This window comes from Triticum aestivum, chromosome 1B (assembly GCF_018294505.1).
Source record: "Triticum aestivum cultivar Chinese Spring chromosome 1B, IWGSC CS RefSeq v2.1, whole genome shotgun sequence".
NCBI lineage: Eukaryota > Viridiplantae > Streptophyta > Magnoliopsida > Poales > Poaceae > Triticum > Triticum aestivum.
The window spans coordinates 483663964-483670265 of NC_057795.1; positions in this window are offsets into that span (position 1 = coordinate 483663964).

Below are 6302 nucleotides of genomic sequence, written 5' to 3' on the forward strand. Positions count from 1 at the left end.
GTAGATGTTGAGAATATTTACTTGATGAAACACAAGTCTGAATCATTGAATGGTTCAAGTAATTTCAGAGTGAAGTAGAAGATCATTGTGACAAGAGGATAAAATGTCTATGATATGATCATAGAGATGAATATCTGAGTTACGAGTTTTGGCACACAATTAAGACATTGTGGAAATTGTTTCGCAATTAATACCGCCTGGAACACCATAGTGTGATGGTGTGTCCGAACATCATAGTTGCACCCTATTGGATATGGTGCGTACCATGATGTCTCTTATCGAATTACCACTATCGTTCATGGGTTAGGCATTAGAGACAACCACATTCACTTTAAATAGGGCACCACGTAATTCCGATGAGAAGACACCGTATGAATTATGGTTTAGAGAAACCTAAGTTGTCGTTTCTTAAAGGTTTGGGGCTGCGACGCTTATGTGAAAAAGTTTCAGGATTAAGCTCGAACCCAAAGCGGATAAAATGCATCTTCATAGGACACCCAAAACAGTTGGGTATACCTCCTAATTCAGATCCGAAAGCAATATGGATTGTTTCTTGAATCGGGTCCTTTCTCGAGGAAAAGTTTCTCTCGAAAGAATTGAGTGGGAGGATGGTGGAAACTTGATGAGGTTATTGAACCGTCTCTTCAACTAGTGTGTGGCAGGGCACAGGAAGTTGTTCCTGTGGCACCTACACCAATTGAAGTGGAAGCTTGTGATGTTGATCATGAAACTTCGGATCAAGTCACTACCAAACCTCGTGGGATGACAAGGATACGTACTACATCAGAGTGGTACGTAATCCTGTCTTGGAAGTCATGTTGCTGGACAACAATGAACCTACGAGCTATGGAGAAGCAATGGTGGGCCCGGATTCCGATAAATGGCTTGAGGCCATAAAATCCGAGAGAGGATCCATGTATGAGTACAGATGGATTTCAAAAGGAAGACGGACAATGTTGGTAAATGTCACCATTAAGAAAGCTCGACTTGTCGTTAAGATGTTTTCCGACAAGTTCAAGGAGTTGACTACGATGAGATTTTCTCACTCGTAGTGATGCTAAGAGTCTGTTGGAATTATATTAGCGATTACTGCATTATTTATGAAATCTTGCAGATAGGATGTCAAAACATTGTTTCCTCGAGGATTTTTCTGAGGAAAGGTTGTATGTGATACAACCGGAAGGTTTTGTCAATCCCGAAAGATGCTAATAAGTATGCAAAGCTCCAGCAATCCTTCTAAGGACTGGAGTGAGCATCTCGGAGTTGGAATGTACGCTTTGATAATATGATCAAAGATTTTGGGTCTATACAAAGTTTATGAGAAACTTGTATTTCCAAAGAAGTGAGTGGGAGCACTATAGAATTTCTGATGAGTATATGTTGTTGACATATTGATGATCAGAGATGATGTAGAATTTCTGGAAAGCATATAGGGTTATTTTGAAAGTGTTTTTCAATGGAAAGCCTGGATTAAGCTACTTGAACATTGAGCATCAAGATCTATAAGGATAGATCAAAATGCTTAATAATACTTTCAAATGAGCACATACCTTGACATGATCTTGAAGGTGTTCAAGATGGATCAGTCAAAGAAGAAGTTCTTGCCTGAATTGTAAGGTACGAAGTTAAGACTTAAAGCTCGACCTCGGCAGAAAAGAGAGAAAGGACGAAGGTCGTCCCCTATGCTTTAGACATAGGCTCTTCAGTATGCTATGCTGTGTACCGCACCTGAAGTGTGCCTTGCCATGAGTCAGTCAAGGGGTACAAGAGTGATCCAAGAATGGCTCACATGACAGCGGTCAAAGTTATCCTTAGTAACTAGTGGACTAAGGAATTTTCTCGATTATGGAGGTGGTAAAAGAGTTCGTCGTAAAGGGTTATGTCGATGCAAGCTTGACACCTATCCGGATAGCTCTGAGTAGAGAGACCGGATACATATAATGGAGCAATAATCAGAATAGCTCCAAGTAGAACAGTTATTTGGAATAGCTCCAAATAGAGCGTGGTAGCTGCATCTAGGAGATGACATAGAGATTTGTAAAGCACACACGGATCTGAAAGGTTCAGACCCGTTGACTAAAACCTCTCTCACAAGCAGAACATGACCAAACCCCAGATCTCATTGAGTCTTGATCACATGATGATGTGAACTAGTTTAGTGACACTAGTAAACTCTTTGGATGTTGGTCACATGGTGATGTGACCTGTCAGTGTTAATCACATGGTGATGTGAACTAGATTATTGACTCTAGTGCAAGTGGGAGACTGTTGGAAATATGCCCTAGAGGCAATAATAAAAGTGTTATTATTATATTTCCTTGTTCATGATAATAGTCTTTTATTCATGCTATAACTGTATTATCCGGAAATCGTAATATACGTGTGAATACATAGACCACAATATGTCCCTAGTGAGCCTCTAGTTGACTAGCTCGTTGTGATCAACAGATAGTCATGGTTTCCTGGCTATGGACATTGGATGTCGTTGATAACGGGATCACATCATTAGGAGAATGATGTGATGGACAAGACCCAATCCTAAGCATAGCACAAAGATCGTGTAGTTCGTTTGCTAGAGCTTTGCCAATGTCAAGTATCTCTTCCTTTGACCATGAGAGCGTGTAACTCCTGGATACCGTAGGAGTGCTTTGGGTGTATCAAACGTCACAACGTAACTGGGTGACTATAAAGGTGCACTACAGCTATCTCCGAAAGTATCTATTGTTTTATGCGGATCGAGACTGGGATTTGTCACTCCGTGTAAACGGAGAGGTATCTCTGGGCCCACTTGGTAGGACATCATCATAATGTGCACAATGTGACCAAGGGGTTGATCACGGGATGATGTGTTATGGAACGAGTAAAGAGACTTGCCGGAAACGAGATTGAACAAGGTATCGGTATACCGACGATCGAATCTCGGGCAAGTAAAATACCGCTAGACAAAGGGAATTGTATACGGGATCGATTGAGTCCTTGACATCGTGGTTCATCCGATGAGATCATTGTGGAACATGTGGGAGCCAACATGGGTATCCAGATCCCGCTGTTGGTTATTGACCGGAGAACGTCTCGGTCATGTCTGCATGTCTCCCGAACCCGTAGGGTCTACACACTTAAGGTTCGATGACGCTAGGGTTATAAAGGAAGCTTGTATGTGGTAACCGAATGTTGTTCGGAGTCCCGGATGAGATCCCGGACGTCACGAGGAGTTCCGGAATGGTCCGGAGGTAAAGATTTATATATGGGAGGTCCTGTTTTGGTCACCGGAAAAGTTTCAGGCGATATCGGTATTGTACCGGGACCACCGGGAGGGTCCCAGGGGTCCACCAAGTGGGGCCACCTGCCCCAGAAGGCTGCGTGGGCCAAGTGTGGGAGGGGACCAGCCCCTAGGAGGGCTGGTGCACCCCCCACAAGGAGTCCAAGGCGCAAGAGAGAGTGGGAGGGGGCAAACCCTAGTCCAGATGGGCCTTAAGGCCCATATTGGTGCGCCTCCCTCTCCTCTCCCCCCTTGGCCGCCTCCCCTTTGCCATCTAGGGCTGGCCGCACCCCTTGGGGGTGGGAAACGCTAAAGGGGGCGCAGCCCCCCCTTCCCCCTATATATAGATGAGGTTTGGGGCTGCCATACAGATGAGTTCTCTCCCTCTTGGTGCAGCCCTACCTCTCTCCCTATTCCTCCTCTCCCGTAGGTGCTTGGCGAAGCCCTGCAGGATTGCCACGCTCCTCCACCACCACCACGCCGTTGTGCTGCTGTTGGATGGAGTCTTCCTCAACCTCTCCCTCTCTCCTTGCTGGATCAAGGCGTGGGAGACGTCACCGGGCTGTACGTGTGTTGAACGCGGAGGTGCCGTCCGTTCGGCACTTGATCATCGGTGATTTGAATCACGACGAGTACGACTCCATCAACCCCGTTCACTTGAACGCTTCCGCTTAACGATCTACAAGGGTATGTAGATGCACTCTCCTTTCTACTCGTTGCTGGTCTCTCCATAGATAGATCTTGGTGTTACGTAGGAATTTTTTTGAATTTCTGCTACGTTCCCCAACATGTATCGTGGATGAAGGAATTAGAAAAAGCAAACATACTAACTCCCAGTGGATGGTCAGAGGACTCGGTGGTGTGCAGCCCGGACTCATGCAGCAGGCCTTCAATAGTGTTGCACAGATCTTCTAAGAGATGTAGAGGTACAAATCTGCTGGCTTCAACAATGGCGAGGAAGTTGTTGTTGAGGGGCGGGGTTGGATTGACCGCCATGTCCGCCCGAACCTTGTGATCAGCCGGTCCTGGCTCAATGGACCAGCCAGCCGGGAGGAAGGGGAGTGGGTTGTCAGGGTAGTTGGCCATGGTTGTGGAAGGAGTGGAGATGGCGACGGTGGCAACGGTGGTTTGAGGTGGTGGTGGCGATGCTAGAGAAGAGCTCTCTATAGCACTGGGAAGCGGGATGGGCAAGGACGGTGAATGCCGGGCGTCAAAGGTGGTAGAGGGGGTTTTTGGTCTCCACTGCCACCGCTGGGCCCACCGGCGCCGCCAGCAGAATTGCTCCAAGTGTCCATAGTGGCCACACACATCGCATCGCACGGTGGAGGAGGGTTGGCCCCTGGGCGTCGTGAAGGGTAAGTTCGCTTCACAATGGGAGAGTTGATTTGTTGCCTAGGTTGAATTGATTTGACTAGATAATCAGAATCTGGACCCATAAAAGAATTGCCATTCAAAGAAGACCGAGGCCGAGAGGGGCAATTAATTCCTTTGTGCCCTGGGGTCGAGTAGTTTATGCCTATAATCCGGGCGTGACAATTGAATTTGCCATGTCCCCATTGTAAACATTTGGTACAAAGAACGCCCCATCCATTTACCAAATCATTAAGTTCCTTCAAGCTATATCTCGCACGTGATAAATCCGCAATATGTGCCTTGGATAACAAAGGCGGCCAGGATGTGTGCGACGGTGCATATTTGAACGCCGAAGCAAGGAAACTTTGCGGCAATTGAGGCTAAATGATATTGCAAGGAAATTGAAAATTACCAATCTGGAGTAAATGCTCCAAAGAATCCCTTGGGCATTGAATGGACGTGTCTCAAGGTGCCGGAAACACCGTGGATCCTGCCGGATGATGCTCACCAGAGTGTGCCACGTTCGAACATGAAGCTTCATGACTGTTCATGTCATTGAAATTCATGGAAGCTATAGGAACGAGGCCAAATTTGCATAACTCCTTGGAGGTTGTAGGATCATAGCCAGTAGGATGTGTGAAAGCTAATTTATCAATCTGAATAGCCACGGGGCTCCGACTAGCAATAGTGTCAAGCCTTTCATCAGCATGCCATTGAGATTCCAAATGCTTGTAGCCATTGAAACGGCCATTGAACAGATGAAAATGACAAATGAAATCTGGCCAAATACGGTCCTTGAGGCCATGAATAAAATGTCCAACCTTGTTTCCGGCCACAGAAAAACGGAAGGACCTCTCCATAATCTTAGAAACCTTAAACCCAAGATGATGACCACCAAGACAACATTGGAGAGCCACACCCACAGATTCCTCAGTGAGGGGAAAGGAAGCCGAGGAGAATGAAACAACCAAGAAAAATTCCTTGGTCTTGCGAGATGGGGAGAAGTGCACCGTTTCTCCAAACCGACGACATACCTACTCGGCCACCACAAGGCCAGGGTTGAAATCCCAATGTAGGAGACCTTCCATGGCTTGGATCATAGGTTAGATCCATGGTGAGAGGTGGGTGGAGCAGGTGGGAGGAGAGGAGAGGAGAGGAGAGGAGAGGAGAGGAGCCATGCTGTTTGTTAAACTCTTCATTGGATACTACAAAACTAGGGAACAAATCAGCCCACTGCATGTTACCAACAACTCGATCTAAGCGTTCCCGAATATGTCCTCGGCGCCAAGAAAATTTGTCTCCTGTGTAACCCAAATCGTCCAATGCACTGTCCCTTAGAGCATCGCTAAAAGTCTGCATGCATCGCTGCGATCTTGCAATACCTCCCTCCTTCTCATGTGTATGAAGGATCTCATTAAAATCGCCCGCCACCAGCCATGGTAAGTTTAACATTGCATGTACTTGTCTCAAATAATCCCAGGATAAGTGTTTCCTCTCACCACTTGGTTCACCATAGAACCCTGTAAATCGCCAACCCCCACTACTTGACTCATTTATCCGGATATCAATATAGTTGGGCTGTACTTCCGTTGACGTAGCGCCAAGATTGTCAAACCATAGCATTACTAAACCTCCACTTCTACCATCACTTTCCGACACAGCCATTGCACCGAAACTGAGCCTTCTTCTT